We start from the raw sequence: 16,329 nt of genomic DNA, 5'->3' as shown, positions 1-16,329 counted from the left end.
CTCCCAGTCTTTCCTCCATCTGTGGAAATTCCTCCTAAGCCCAGTGAATTTAGGTAGACTGGTTGGTTTTATTCTCACCACTGGTTGTGGGACTGCTCTTGGTTGAAGCTCTGTAGGTCTTCTGTCCTCTTCTGCAATTCTCTGTGCGATGAGGAATTCTGTTCTTTTGGCCTCGAGGTTACTGCCGAATATTCTCAGATCTTTTACTCTGCCTTTCAGATCTGCAGTCTCATCGTGTGGGACCCATTTTTCCCAGTCTTTCAGGCTTTCACTTGCATCATGGATTAGCTTCCTCGCTCTTTCCAGCTGTAGTTCATAGCCGTCCCTGTTAATAGCAGTGACGGGGGTTTCTTTGGCTCTGTCACAGGCTTTCTCCGCTTCTTGGATTGCAAAGTCTACCTCCTCTTTACCGTATCTTGGCCAGAGGTTGAATTGGACTGCCTCTCGGATTTCCTCCAATTTCATGTCGCACTCTTCAATCGTCCTTTCAAGATCAGCATGCTGGTCCTTGTCGAGCTTGACCTCTTCATCTCCCTTAGTTCCCGCTTCAGCCAGTAGGCCAGCCGCGTAGTCATCATTTGAATCACCGACACTTCTAGCCAGGGAACTGAGCTTGCTGAACTCCTCTTGTAGTTCATGCTTAATCATACCAGCTGCAGCTTTACTCAGGTAGTTCGCTTGTCTGGTGAAAGCAGATTTGGCTAAGGTCCGCTCTTGCTTCAGTTGCTTGACTGTTTTCCCAAAAGTTTCCTTGGCCATGGTGTAGAGTTTCACAGGCAATTCTTCCTTTGCGTCGACAGCTTGACTTCAGCCCTTTGATCCTCGTCTTCACTGCCACGCTGGTTATCAACTGTCAAGTTCTGCGTGATTTCTGGCTGACCACAGCTCTGCCCAAACTTGAAAACGGCTTTATCCTTGATGAACGCAAAGGACAACTCAAAACTGTTCACTTTATGATTTTTTATTGTCATAAAGATGGAACAGAATAGGTTGATAACCTTCAAAACACACAAACAAAACCCATGGATTAGTTACAAATAACTCTCAATTCCACTTTCTCAAAAATAAGCATAAACTAATGTTACTGAATCCTCAACCTAACCAAACAATCATTTCATCATTTAGATTAACCTAGGATCATTGCAAGTTAATAATTAAATATCAATATCCTAATTAAACATTTAACAATACACATGATTATAGTAACGTTACTGTCAAGTTCTACGTTCACATAATGAAGTCTTCACTATTTAATTTAATTAATAATTGTATGTTACAACCAAACAAAAGGGCATATAGAAGCATGAATTCACAACACATTCTGTCCTACCAGTTGCGTCTTTGGATGATCAGGAGCCGTGGTCATTGGTATCTCTTCTCAGGAATGAGTGAGAGCCAAGTAAGCTTTTACCAAACATTTCGATGCCATGCACATGCACTGCTTGTGGGTGCGCACGTTAATATGGTCCCCAGAGCACTTCCTGGTGGTTGGTTTCAACAGCTCCGGTTGCATGGTTGCCCCTGCAGGTTGGGAGTGCTTTGAGCACCCTGGGTGGATTTAGGCTTGTAGCTTGTAGTCAGGAATTGACACAACAGTGATATAATGATAATACAACATTACCAGGAGGGCATCAGCAAGTCTTGGGTGGTGACCAAACATTTGTTTAGAAAGATTATTTGCCCACACCTGTGCCTTTTAGCACAAAATGAAACAATCTATTTAATAATAATAGTAATATAACAATAATAGTAATACAAATAATTAAGAATTAAAAAGAGAATTAAATAAACAATTACAAAGGCACACTTTTGGCCATCTGGTTGTAAACTTGCAGTGCAGCAATGTATACACAAATTGCTTGTAAATTCTTCACAACTAAAACTGCTAAAATTTCAAAACGGTACATTAACATGTACAAAGGCAGTGTTTAGCCTTCCTTTGGCTATCTGGTTCAAATCTAGCAACTTCAGGGTGCACTGTATAGTTTTAGAAAATTAATTCAAACTCGAAAAGCAAAATTAACAATATTAATAAGACAATAAAAATTATTTTATCAATTTCCATAACTGAATAAACATCCCATCCTCAGAAGAAAATAAAGTCCCTATAACACTGTTTCCAACTAGAAAGGTGGCTACTTTACTAAAGTAAAGTAGCCTGAAACTTTGAGGACAGTTTATTTATTTATGAAAATGTATCAATGAAGAGCTTTCCTTTCTGATAAAAATGTACTTCCCAGTGGGGAAAAAAAGTATTTAGTCAGCCACCAATTGTGCAAGTTCTCCCACTTAAAAAGATGAGAGAGGCCTGTAATTTTCATCATAGGTACACGTCAACTATGACAGACAAAATGAGAGGAAAAAAATACAGAAAATCACATTGTAGGATTTTTAATGAATTTATTTGCAAATTATGGTGGAAAATAAGTATTTGGTCAATAACAAAAGTTTCTCAATACTTTGTTATATACCCTTTGTTGGCAATGACACAGGTCAAACGTTTTCTCTAAGTCTTCACAAGGTTTTCACTCACTGTTGCTGGTATTTTTGGCCCATTCCTCCATGCAGATCTCCTCTAGAGCAGTGATGTTTTGGGGCTGTCGCTGGGCAACACGGACTTTCAACTCCCTCCAAAGATTTTCTATGGGGTTGAGATCTGGAGACTGGCTAGGCCACTCCAGGACCTTGAAATGCTTCTTACGAAGCCACTCCTTCGTTGCCCGGGCGGTGTGTTTGGGATCATTGTCATGCTGAAAGACCCAGCCACGTTTCATCTGCAATGCCCTTGCTGATGGAAGGAGGTTTTCACTCAAAATCTCACGATACATGGCCCCATTCATTCTTTCCTTTACACGGATCAGTCGTCCTGGTCCCTTTGCAGAAAAACAGCCCCAAAGCATGATGTTTCCACCCCCCATGCTTCACAGTAGGTATGGTGTTCTTTGGATGCAACTCAGCATTCTTTGTCCTCCAAACACGACAAGTTGAGTTTTTACCAAAAAGTTATATTTTGGTTTCATCTGACCATATGACATTCTCCCCAATCCTCTTCTGGATCATCCAAATGCACTCTAGCAAACTTCAGACGGGCCTGGACATGTACTGGCTTAAGTAGGGGACACGTCTGGCACTGCAGGATTTGAGTCCCTGGCGGCGTAGTGTGTTACTGATGGTAGGCTTTGTTACTTTGGTCCCAGCTCTCTGCAGGTCATTCACTAGGTCCCCCCGTGTGGTTCTGGGATTTTTGCTCACCGTTCTTGTGATCAGTTTGACCCCACAGGGTGAGATCTTGCGTGGAGCCCCAGATCGAGGGAGATTATCAGTGGTCTTGTATGTCTTCCATTTCCTAATAATTGCTCCCACAGTTGATTTCTTCAAACCAAGCTGCTTACCTATTGCAGATTCAGTCTTCCCCAGCCTGGTGCAGGTCTACAATTTTGTTTCTGGTGTCCTTTGACAGCTCTTTGGTCTTGGCCATAGTGGAGTTTGGAGTGTGACTGTTTGAGGTTGTGGACAGGTGTCTTTTATACTGATAACAAGTTCAAACAGGTGCCATTAATACAGGTAACGAGTGGAGGACAGAGGAGCCTCTTAAAGAAGAAGTTACAGGTCTGTGAGAGCCAGAAATCTTGCTTGTTTGTAGGTGACCAAATACTTATTTTCCACCATAATTTGCAAATAAATTCATTAAAAATCCTACAATGTGATTTTCTGGAATTTTCTTTTCTCAATTTGTCTGTCATAGTTGACGTGTACCTATGATGAAAATGACAGGCCTCTCTCATCTTTTTAAGTGGGAGAACTTGCACAATTGGTGCCTGACTAAATACTTTTTTTCCCCACTGTAGTACACCTTTTAAAAACAAAATGCCATAGTGTATAAATATGGAGGATATATTTATTCATAATTCAAATTGAAAGTCCAAAAAGAAAACGAAGCAAGATCAAATTAATAGTATTATTTTACTACGCTACTAGGAAAAATCATGCCATAATTAAATGTATGATGTAAAAGCTTAAAATGGAAATACTTCAATTAAAATCTAAAATATAATTGTTTTATTTTAGCCTTTCCCCTTTATAATTTTCAATTTGACATTTTATCTTTTGAATTTTACGTTTTACATTTGACATTGACATTTTCAGATTCACCTTTTACATTTTGATTTAAGCTTTTCATTTAGAAGTGACAGGTGTCAATTTAAATGAGGAGGCATGGCCCAACGGCTGGTGGGAGGGTCTGAAACGACTTCCTGTCAGGGCGTGTTGTAGGTGTAATGTAGGAATCAAACGCAGGACTCAGACTGAATGTTCCAAAGGCTGTATTACTGGCCAAACTAAGGCAACAGGACAACTTAGCCCGAAAGCGAAAAAAACACGCACGAAGGCGAAGGTAAATTAACGCACAAACAGGTGCGACAAAATGTAACGGTGCACACACAGGTGCGAAAATGCTCCAGCGCAGTGGAGAATAAGCTCAACCGAGCAAAACACAATACTGACGGAAATAATTACACACAACACTAGACAAACACAACGAGAAACTTATAGGACACTAATTACGCCAAAACAGAAACAGGTGTGGAAACAAACAGACAAAAGCAAACGAACATGAAACATACAGCGGTGGCAGCTAGAATTCGGAGACGACGAACGCCGAAACCTGCCCGAACAAGGGAGAGAGGCAGCCTCGGCACGAAACCGTGACAGTACCCCCCCTTGACGCGCGGCTCCAGACGTGCGCCGACTCCCGGCCTCGGGGACGACCAGGAGGACGCTGAGCAGGGCGCGTCGGATGCCCCGATGGAATTCCGTCAGGAGCGACGGGTCCAACACGTCTCTCCTCGGCACCCAGCACCGCTCCTCCGGACCGTACCCCTCCCACTCCACTAGATACTGGAGACCCCCCATCCGACGTCTCGAATCCAAGATGGATCTCACGGAGTGCGCCGGTGCCCCCTCGATGTCCAACGGGGCGGAGGAGTCTCCAAGATCTCATCTTCTTGGAGTGGGCCCCTTCACACCGGCCTGAGAAGGGACACATGGAACGAGGGGTTAATACACTTATACTCCACAGGTAGCTGTAATCTATAACATACCTCGTTCAACCTTCTCAGGACTTTAAATGGCCCTACAAACCGCCCGACCCAGTTTCCGACAGGGCAGGCGGAGGGGCAGGTTTCTGGTAGAGAGCCAGACTCGATCACCAGGTGCGTACACCGGTGCCTCACTGCGGTGGAGATCAGCGCTCGCGCTTCTGACGTCGGAGGGCCCGCTGCAGGTGGACGTGTGCAGCGTTCCAAGTCTCCTCCGAGCGCCGCGCCCACTCATCCACCGCAGGAGCCTCGATCTGGCTCTGCTGCCAGGGTGCCAGAACCGGCTGGTAACCTAACACACATTGAAATGGAGTTAGGTTAGTGGAGGAATGGCGTAGGGATTCTGGGCCATCTCGGCCCAGGGAACGTACCTTGACCACTCCTCCGGCCGGTCCTGGCAGTATGTTCTGAGAAACCTACCCACATCCTGGTTTACGCGTTCCACCTGCCCATTACTCTCCGGGTGGTAACCCGAGGTGAGGCTCACCGAGACCCCCAACCGCTCCATAAACGCTCTCCAGACTCTGGAGGTGAATTGGGGACCCCGATCAGCCACAATGTCCTCGGGTACCCCGTAGTGCCGGAACACATGGGTAAACAGTGCCTCGGCAGTTTGTAGGGCAGTAGGAAGACCCGGCATGGGGAGCAAAGCGACAGGCCTTAGAGAACCGGTCCACAACGACCAGGATGGTAGTATTCCCTTGGGAGAGGGGAAGGTCTGTTATAAAGTCCACTGAGAGGTGGGACCATGGTCGTTGTGGAACGGGCAGGGGTAGCAACTTACCCCTAGGTAGATGTCTAGGCGCCTTACACTGGGCGCACACCGAGCAGGAGGAAACATAAACCCTCACATCCCTTGCCAACGTGGGCCACCAGTACTTGGCACCAAGACAGTGCACTGTCCGGCCGTACCCGGATGTCCAGAGGAGGGTGACGTGTGAGCCCAATAGATCAATCGATCCCGAACCTCGAGCGGAACGTACTTCCGACCCTCCGGGCACTGTGGTGGACTAGGGTCGGTGCGTAACGCCCGCTCGAAGTTCAGCATCGACCTCCCCACACTACCGGTGCCACCAGACACGACTCAGGCAGTATGGGAGTGGGCTCCACGGACCTCTCCTCCGTGTCATACCGCCGAGACAGCGCATCTGCCTTGCCATTCTGTGACCCAGGGATGTACGTGATCTTAAAAGTAAACCTGGTCAAGAACATACTCCATCTTGCCTGGCGAGGGTTCAGCCTCCTCGCCGCCCGGATGTACTCCAGGTTACGGTGGTCCGTCAAAATGAGGAAAGGGTGTTGAGCCCCCTCAAGCCAGTGCCTCCACACCTTGAGAGCCTGTACCACGGCTAACAGCTCCCTGTCCCCTACGTCATAGTTCCGCTCCGCCGGACTGAGCTTCTTAGAATAAAAAGCACAGGGGCGGAGTTTAGGTGGCGCGCCAGACCGTTGGGGAAAGCACGGCTCCTAAACCGGCCTCCGACGCGTCCACCTCTACCTGGAGCGGCAAAGAGGGATCCGGATGCGCCAGCACCGGGGCCGAGGTAAACAGGTCCTTCAGCCTCCCAAAGCCCTGTCCGCCTCGGCCCGACCACTGCAGACGCACCGGACCCCCCTTCAACAGAGACGTGATGGGAGCTGCCACCTGTCCAAAACCCCGGATAAACCTCCTGTAGTAATTTGCAAACCCCAAAAACTGCTGCACCTCCACAGTGGTTGGTGTTTGCCAATTACGCACGGCCGACACCCGGTCTACCTCCATCTTCACCCCTGACGCAGACAACTGATAACCCAAAAAGGAGACAGACTCCTGGAAAAACAGACACTTCTCTGCCTTCACATACAGGTCGTGCTCCACCAGCCTCCGCAACACTCTGCGCACCAGGGCCACATGCTCGACACGGGTAGGTGAGTACACGAGAATGTCATCAATGTACACCACCACCCCCCTGCCCCTGCATGTCCCTGAAGATCTCATCCACAAATGATTGGAAAACTGACGGAGCGTTCATCAACCCGTATGGCATGACCAGATACTCGTAATGGCCCGAGGTGGTACTAAAGGCTGTTTTCCATTCATCACCCTCCCGGATGCGCACCAAGTTGTACGCGCTCCTGAGATCTAATTTACGTGAAGAAACGCGTCCCCATGCAACGACTCAGTCATGGTCGCAATCAGCGGGAGTGGATAACTATACTTCACCGTAATCTGATTGAGACCACGGTAATCGATGCACGGGCGCAAACCACCATCCTTTTTCTTCACGAAAAGGAAACTCGAGGACGCGGGGAAGTGGAAGGCCGTATGTATCCTTGTCTCAGCGATTCGTCTATGTAAATCTCCATAGCTTTCTTCTCCTCCTGAGACAGAGGATACACATGGCTCCGTGGGAGCGCAGCTCCTGCCTGGAGGTCTATCGCACAATCCCCCTGCCTATGGGGTGGCAACCGCGTCGCCCTCGCCTTACTAAACGCAATAGCCAAATCCCCATACTCAGGTGGAACGTGCAATGCGGGCCCCTGGTTTGGACTCTCCACCGAGGTAGCCCCTACGGAAACGCCCCAAACATCTACCCACACTGAGCAGACCACTCCAGCAGAGCCCTCTCCTGCCCACGAAATAGCTGGGTTATGGGTACTCAACCAGGGCATGCCCAGCACCACCGGATACGCAGGAGAGTCAATCAGGAACAGCTGAATCATCTCCTGATGATCCCCCTGCGCCACACATCCTAAGTGGCGCCGGACCTCCCTGATTAAGCCCGTACCCAACGGACGACTATCTAGGGCGTGAACGGGAAAAGGAACATCAACAGGAATGAGGGGAATCCCTAACTCTAAACAAAACTTTTTATCAATAAAATTCCCAGCCAGCCTGAATCTACCAGCGCCTTATGCTGGGAATGAGGTGCTACCTGTGGAAAACGTACAGGCATACAAAAATGGGCAACAGTGAGCTCTGGGTGAGTGGGGGGCGCCTACTCACCTGGAGGGGAATCCCCAGTGCGGGACCTGTCGTCATCTCCCCTAGGAGGCCATCCCCAGCACCTGGCCGCGGTGTGTCCTCCCCGACCACAGTTGGTGCAGTGGATGGACCCCCTAGCCTGCCGACTCCTCCTCTCTCTAGCGCCAGCGCCCCGAGCTCCATAGGACACGGCTCGGAGGCGCTGGAGGGTGAAATGGGCGGACCCTCCGCAGGACGTCCGCGGGTAGCTAGTAGGTTATCCCAGCCTGATGGACATGTCAACCAGCTGGTCGAAGGAGAGGCTGGTGTCCCTACAAGCCAGCTCCCGACGGACGTCCTCTCGTAGGCTACATCTGTACAGATCGATGAGGGCCTGATCATTCCACCCTGCATCTGCCGCTAGCGTACGGAATTCGAGCGCGAATTCCTGGGCACTTCTCCTCCCTGCCGGAGGAAGACCAGACGCTCCCCCGCCGCCCCTCCGGGGATGGTCAAACACCGCCCTGAAGCGGCGGGAGAACTCGTTGTAAGTAATCGTCGTGGCGTCGATCTTCCTCCACTCCGCGTTGGCCCACTCCAACGCCTTTCCCGGCCAGGCAGGAGATCAGGGCGGACACGCTCTCATGCCCTGAAGGTGCCGGGTGCACTGTGGCCAGGTATAGCTCCACCTGGAGTAGGAATCCCTGACACCCAGCCGCGGCTCCGTCGTGAGGCCCTCGGGAGAGATAGTCGGACTCCTCGAGGTTCCGGCGCTGGAATGGGCGGGCTGGCCGATGGTGCTGGCAGGGCGGGAGGCGGTGGAGGCGGACCCCAGCCTCGGATGGTGGGAAATCACCTCCTGCAGGGCGGTCCCCATCTGCAGGAGCTGATCTTGCTGGTCCCGAACCTGGGCCTCCAGTCTCGTCTGGGCTGCTTCGGCTCCTGCTGATTCCATAGAAGGTGTGTAACATTCCTGTCAGGGCGTGTTGTAGGTGTAATGTAGGAATCAAACGCAGGACTCAGACTGAATGTTCCAAAGGCTGTATTACTGGCCAAACTAAGGCAACAGGACAACTTAGCCCGAAAGCGAAAAAAACACGCACGGGCGAAAGGTAAATTGCGCACAAACAGGTGCGACAAAATGTAACGGTGCACACACAGGTGCGAAAATGCTCCAGCGCAGTGGAGAATAAGCTCAACCGAGCAAAACACAATACTGACGGAAATAATTACACACAACACTAGACAAACACAACGAGAAACTTATAGGACACTAATTACGCCAAAACAGAAACAGGTGTGGAAACAAACAGACAAAAGCAAACGAACATGAAACATACAGCGGTGGCAGCTAGAATTCCGGAGACGACGAACGCCGAAACCTGCCCGAACAAGGGAGAGAGGCAGCCTCGGCCGAAACCGTGACACTTCCAGCTGACAGTTGAAGCTTTGCATTTTAAATTTGACTTTTTAAATTTAATTGTGGCATGATTTTTCCTAGTAGTGTAGTAAAATAATAATATTTTTAATTTGATCTCGCTTCGTTTTCCCTTTGGCCTTTCAATTTGAATTATGAATAAAAATATCCTCCATATATAAACACTTAATTCAACCCTGAATTTCAGTTTAACAACAATAAAATGTACATTAAAACGTGCAAAGACAGTGTGTACTTTGTGCCATTTGGCTGAAAACCAGTTGAGTAGAGCAGCAACTTTAACATAAACAGTTGAACAGTATTCAACATGGACCTGACATGACATATTCTCATTATGGATTATGCTCTAACAGAGTGAGCCATTAGAATCCACCACTCCTTTTTGGATCTTCAGTTACACATACAACATCAGCTCATTTTTAAGAGTCTGCAGCTTGGGTGACAGTTTAGAGTCATCAAGACCAAGTAAGATTTTCTGTGTGAACTCAAAAGTGTTTGTCAGTCCCTTGGGATAGCTGAGATGTAGTGCATAAATCAGGCTGAACATTACCAGGAAGGCATCAGCAAGCCTGGGGAGATTGACAACCACATCACCCTCTAGGACGACAGAGACTCTCACTGGGTGGTAGTGAACTGGGCTTGTGGCATCATCACTGACTGTTGTAAGGAGGACCACTGATGCATCCCACAGGTCTGGCTCATCCATATCATCCTTTAAAAAATGAAAGGGAGAACATATACTAATCACATTTACTGAAACTATGGCTGTGGCAATTTTGATTACAGTTGGATGTAGGGGTGGAACGGTACATGTATTTGTATTGAACCGAAATGGTACGGGCGTCTCGGTACGGTACATGAATTTACACGGAGAATACACAGTATAAAAATAAATAAAACTTGAGTGCAAATTAATTAATGTAATGCGGAACTACTGTTAGACAAGCGGTTCTTTAGGGACACCTAATCTGTAGCCCTGCCCTTAGCTCTGAAGCTCCCGAGCCCCGCCTACATGTCGAGTCAGTTCAGTCCAAATGAAGAGTCCACATGAAGCGAACTAGTCCCTTCCAAATACAACCAAACACGGACGTAGCTGTATCCCTTCTCGCCTCGACCACAAATGGCCTCCAGGCCCGTTTGATTCGCTGTTTGCTCCGGTATTAGCTGTTAGCTCCGCCATTAGCTTCGCCGTTAGCGTGTGAAGCTAACACCAAAACTCGTCAACTGCTCTGTGTAACCGAAGCTGCTCTTTTAACATCCCTGCTCTGTGCATTCACATATGAGAGCAGCGCTTGTCTCCCATATCACACTACTAGCTGATTGTCTTATTTTGTTTACAAGTTACAGATGGAGTCTGGAGATGATGCAGGGTACTTCTTGTTTACATCTTACTTTATACACTTCAAGCTGTTACAGCTAGCTCAGTGGACAGCCTGAGACATGCACAATAAAAAAATGTGCCTTCTGCATTTTTGTTTTGCTTTCCCCTCCATTGTACCAAACCGAACCGTGATGTCTGAACCGAGGTATGAACCGAACCGTGACTTCTGTGTACTGTTCCACCCCTAGTTGGATGTCATATAAATAACAATAAATACACAAGTCTGAAAGACTCCTGTTCATTCTGCTGCGTTGTGCTCTCGTTGCTGAGAAAGTGAGATTACTTTTATGTGTTCCACTGTGAGGCTAATGACGGCTACTTGATTTTCTTTGCAGTTGATTTTTTTGATGCTGTTGCACTTCTTATAATCTTGCCAGAGGTTTATTTTATATTCTAGTGTGTTTTTGTTTGTTTTTAGTATACCGTATCTCTCCTCCCTGTTCTTGCCTCTAGTAGATAATCAGGAAGGGCAGGAGAATGGACAAGTTTACTTCACCTCGTCATTATAATTAATTAATTAATTGCCAATATCTGCACATAAATCCACTAATAACCTGCTGACTGGTGCAATTGTGGAATTAAAAAGCTTATTTGAAGCATTAAACTCCCAACATTACTCTAAGACTACCTGTGAAATGTATAATCACCTGTGTATCATGGACTTTGAAAATGTTTGCCAAAGCATCTGCAGTCTTTTCAGTTTTGGAAGCTTTCTGTCTAAATAAGGCCATCAAACGAGGAGTGTGGCGATCAAGCTCGGCATAGAAAGTGTTAGGTAGATTCTGGTTAGTTATCCGTTGGAACTCTGCATATACCTCCATTGAGGAAAGGACAGTAACAGCAATTATTTATTTTAGGATGAATGAAATTAGGCAACATTACACACAATGTGACATACAGTAGCAAAGATAAAAACAGAAAAAATAACCTACAAAATGAATTTATTTATTAAATTGATGATGATTTTACCTCAGACTGCATATGAAGAGCAGGCCAGAGGTCCATTAGCTCTTTCACCGGTGGGCAGGACATTACAATAGTCTGTCGTCGCAAGGCAAACGTGTTCTGCATCATCTTACTAATAAGGGGTAGGTTTCTCTCAGTCTTCTTTACTTCCTCAACAATAGCCTGCCTCAAAAGGTCAAGGCTTGAGGGATCCTCTCCTTGAGGAAAGTTAGGCAGAAAGTTGACCTCTGCACACTTAGGCCTTTTGATGTTGGAGTGTGAAGGTTCATTCTCAGGGTTTTTTCGGCTTATTTTCCCAGCATTTACAGCGACCTCCTGACATCCAGCCCTTCTCATCTTGGTCCTGTAATTGCCCATTTTAAACTTGATGCTGTTCTTCCAGCCATTCCATCCATTGTCAGATCCTGCTTCTTTTAAACAGGGGTGTTTCCTCACAAGAGCTTCAGCCACCATTGCTATCTCTTTATCACTGGGGTAAGCCTTAAAACCATATATGGTAGATGCCAGTTTGTCTAAAATATTGTGCTTTTGGTCCCTTGACAACTGAAGAGGTCTCTCATTCTTTTCAAATTCAGCATTCCCATCTCTAAGAGGCCCTGGCGGACATAATGAATGTATGGCAAAACAAACACTGCATGTCTCCAAAACTTATCAGGCAGGTTTGTTGTTTGCAGGTTTGTTGATTTATATAATGATTGATTATATTGAGCACATTTTCCAATAAATGAACAATTAATGATTTTATGAAGAATTACTTACCATAGAGTGGTCTTAATTTTGTCTCACTTGTATGAACCTCTTGGGAGTCAACAGCAGCAAGCCATCAATCTTGTATGCAGAGAGTGGGATTGTATCATTGAAGTCAGATTGCAGGTGGATAGACAGGCTTCCCTGTATGGCTGACAGCTCATAGGATCGAAGATGCTCTACATACCAGGAGTCATAATCACAACAGAGAAAATAAACATTGTGATTCACAAGGTAGATCTGTGTTAGTCTGCAAAATTTTGACAGTCCCCCACTGATTCCAACTGACACAAACATGCCACTGGTATAGTCTGTGCCATCAATAGTCACCTTTGATGTACGATAGACAGTGTCACTAGTTGTTTGTCCTCTAATGTGAGCCTGAGCTACTTCTGGTAGAGCTGAAACCAAAACAGAGTCAACCCTGGATGTTTGCATTTTTGGTTTGAAAAACTATGGTGAACCAAGGTGATATGCCATCATGTGTTGGTGTCTGATTGCCAGTGTCTTCAAGACATTTTTGAAGTTTTGAGCATCATGCACCACTCTCTTGAAGAAGCGATGTTTAGCTTCAAATCGCATGGTCCAAACATGCACCAGGGACCCAAAACACTTAACTGAGGTGGGGTAATGCTCCACATAGTGATGTTTAGGACGAAGCCTAAACTCAGGGAAAGCCTCTTGTAGGATCTGTCTGTGGTCACTGATTTTGCAAACAAAATAGTCCAATGTTTCATCAGAAAATGATGGGCACAATGCTAATTCCATCAACTCTTTCAAGTCCATCAAAACCTCCCATGCAACATTACCCTCTGGTACTTTACTGCCTACAAGTAACGGAAGTAGTCTGAGCAGCGTGGCATTTTCATGCCCGTTGCCTCCAATTGTTTTCCGGGTCATGAATGTTTTGGGAACTGGATGAGGTTTATTTACTTTATCAGTGTGCTGATATGGGAATGATGTGATCCTTTGGTTCAAATACTCTAAAGTGAAGTGCTCAAGCCGAATCATTTCTCTAATGCAAAGTGCAAGTTCAACTGGAACGATTCCTTCCAAAAGATTGTGTAGTAGATCTGGAGGAAAACCTGTGATAGGGTGGAAGTGCTCAAGTGACTGATGTGCCGAGAGGGTTAGTGATTTCAAGATCGTCAATATATAGCTGTATTGCCAGGTGTAGATCTTCTGTTGAGAGTAACTCATTTTCCTGGAAATGAGAGCCATCACGATATGACACATAATAACCAGGCTCAGTGCTTGGTTCTCTGATTTTGCTCAGGATATCTGTGAATTTTAAACAGCTCCTGAATCATTTGAAGGATTGGAACATACATGATGGTATGACCAGGTGCTTCTAAATGGTACTCTACTGGCATTACCAATGGATAGTTGTGCTCTATAAATGTCTTCCTTTGCTTATAAGAGGACAACTCTGCAGTGCCAAGTCATATTTGTTGCAGCAACCTGAAAACACACAAAAAAATATTATTTTACAGGACACCTGTCATGAAGTTTAAACCTCCATCAGAACTATCAAAAACTGCAGTCATATTCCTCATACTAAAAGTGTACAACAATATAGCTACACCAACATTGATTAAAACAAAGTAGATGTGTAAAATGCCTGTTAGACTATTCAAAACATTTTATTACACAAAGAAGTCAAAGTTAGGTAACGTTGGGCTGGTAGCATCCATAAATTCTTATCGTAGCAATAACAAAAATATTAATACAAAAAAAATAACCAGCTAATTCAACTTGCAGAGAATAGCTTTCAGTTAGCCTAAGTCACAACACGTGGAGTTAGCTTCTGCTTTCACTCACAACACTGACGCAGCTCCAGCACAGATTTCGAGTTTCTATTGAGCAGTACATGATACCTTACTATCCACCGCTGCACGTTGGGCTCAACCAGTTTTTTACAACTACATTAGCCTAGCCATGTAGCCTATACAGCTAGCTAACTGGCGGGATGACTTTGCATGTTAGCTTGCTAACCTAACAGATAACCGTTTTACATTGCTAACGTGACTCACTTTGTCCGTCTTACAAACACGTTGAACCTCCAGAAACAAACATACAAACATTCAAGCAAGTGTTGGGTTTTATTTTTCTCATAATTGGATCTGTATGTGATGAATAGCTTGGAAGGAATGCATTAATGAGGAGCACTGTACTGATATGGATTGTTTCACATAACAGGCTGTTATTCATGTGGGGAACGTTGGGGGTAGGACAGATAAGACTTGTGTTTCTTGCAGATGCGAACACTCTCTCTTTGTAGTCTGTGAAACTGTCCTTGAACATGGAGTACAGTGGAATGGTGTCTTTTAGGTGCTGAGTCCGCAGGTTATTATCATAGCAACTATGCCTGGCAACAAATGGAATGCCGAGGAGTTGGGACCAACCCTTGCGCCAACGGATTGGCTGAATGGAGTCTGGACCACACTCAGTCCTTTGCTCTGGTTGGCCAACAGAAGCGGTGGAGGCTTTCTGTCAGAGTATTTGAGAAAGAATCTGTAAACAATAATTCTAGTTCTCTGTCGGCCCTGCGTGGTTTTTCAGTGAGCCCGTATACAACCTTCATACTTATCATACATACATTTTGCATATAATAAATTAAGCTTGGATTGAAGATCTCTTGATTCTTATTCCAATACCAGATTTGAATTACGCAATTTCTAACACAAGTTTTATGTTGACTACTTACATTCACAACTCATTTGTGCAGAGCTGAGTGTTACCCTCCGGTCTCCTGCTCTTCTCCTCGGCTCCGGTCTGCTGCCTGAAGAGGAAGTGCACGCAAATACTACAAAATAAAATATGTGAGCGCATCTTTTGTAATTTATTAACTAGCCAACCTTTACTATTAACAATTAATTATTTATAAACGTATATACACCGTGTGTGATATTTTATATATATACAAATCTATCTGATGCAATTGATTTATTCTCAATTCGTTCTTGATTTGATTCATTTGTTCTTTCAAAATAAGACATAAATTCATGTTTAATCCATATAGTTTTAAGTAAAAAAAAAATATGTTAAGTTGCAGTTACATAAAAATGAAAAATGTTCATATTATTATTATTATTATTATTATTATTATTATTATTATAAGTTCAATAAACTCAAAGAAGAAAATTGCTACTGGCACTCAACATGTTTAAGTAAGTACAACTTTTAAGAACATTTTAAGTTTACACTACGTATTACAATTAATTATTTTGAACATTCAGGTTTACAGTGTAGTAGACAACTGACACTCACTCGTATGGAATGGGTATGGGGACTACATTATGCTACCTGTGGCTTTCTCATGCACGGTTATACGTCAGACATTTAAACGGCTAGGGATAGCGGAAAGTAAACCCCGTATTGAGTCAATACTGACATCTATTGGTAAACATAATCCTTAACATAAATATCCCAGGTTAGTACACAACGATTTTCCTTACATGTTGTGCTAGGTCCTGCAGGACATCACCCCCTTCATCTTCCTGTAAAAAAAAAAACACAAACACAAACATTCTTTCAATGTTGGGAACAAATGTTACATGAACATTTAAATCAAGCTGGATTACAAGATGCCCTTATTTTTTAAAATCAGAATGTAGTGAACAGGCTGATGCGCAAAGGCAACTACGCTGAGCATGTGGGCGCTGTCGCACCAGTCTACCTGGCCGCCGTGCTTGAATACCTGACTGCTGAGACCCTGGAGTTGGCCGGAGACACTGCCTGTGCAAACAAGAAGACT

At 45.3% G+C, this 16,329-nt stretch overlaps 1 long non-coding RNA gene across 2 annotated transcripts; it reads right to left on the bottom strand.

The window, feature by feature from the left end:
• Positions 1-14,005: 14,005 nt before the first annotated feature.
• On the bottom strand, positions 14,006-16,070 carry LOC121563505. Of its 2 annotated transcripts, none has more exons than XR_005999893.1 (3): positions 16,031-16,070; positions 15,280-15,354; positions 14,006-14,033 (listed from the first exon to the last, which is right to left on the bottom strand). It is a non-coding gene; the product is annotated as an uncharacterized LOC121563505 (long non-coding RNA). The 2 variants fall into 2 exon arrangements; XR_005999892.1 differs by having other exon boundaries at positions 15,280-15,378; positions 16,031-16,068.
• Between the last annotated feature and the right edge of the window lie 259 nt (positions 16,071-16,329).

This window comes from Coregonus clupeaformis, unplaced genomic scaffold (genome assembly GCF_020615455.1).
Source record: "Coregonus clupeaformis isolate EN_2021a unplaced genomic scaffold, ASM2061545v1 scaf0484, whole genome shotgun sequence".
NCBI classification, from domain to species: domain Eukaryota; kingdom Metazoa; phylum Chordata; class Actinopteri; order Salmoniformes; family Salmonidae; genus Coregonus; species Coregonus clupeaformis.
The sequence above is the reverse complement of the archived record's forward strand: the minus strand, read 5'-3'. Positions and strand labels throughout refer to the sequence as shown.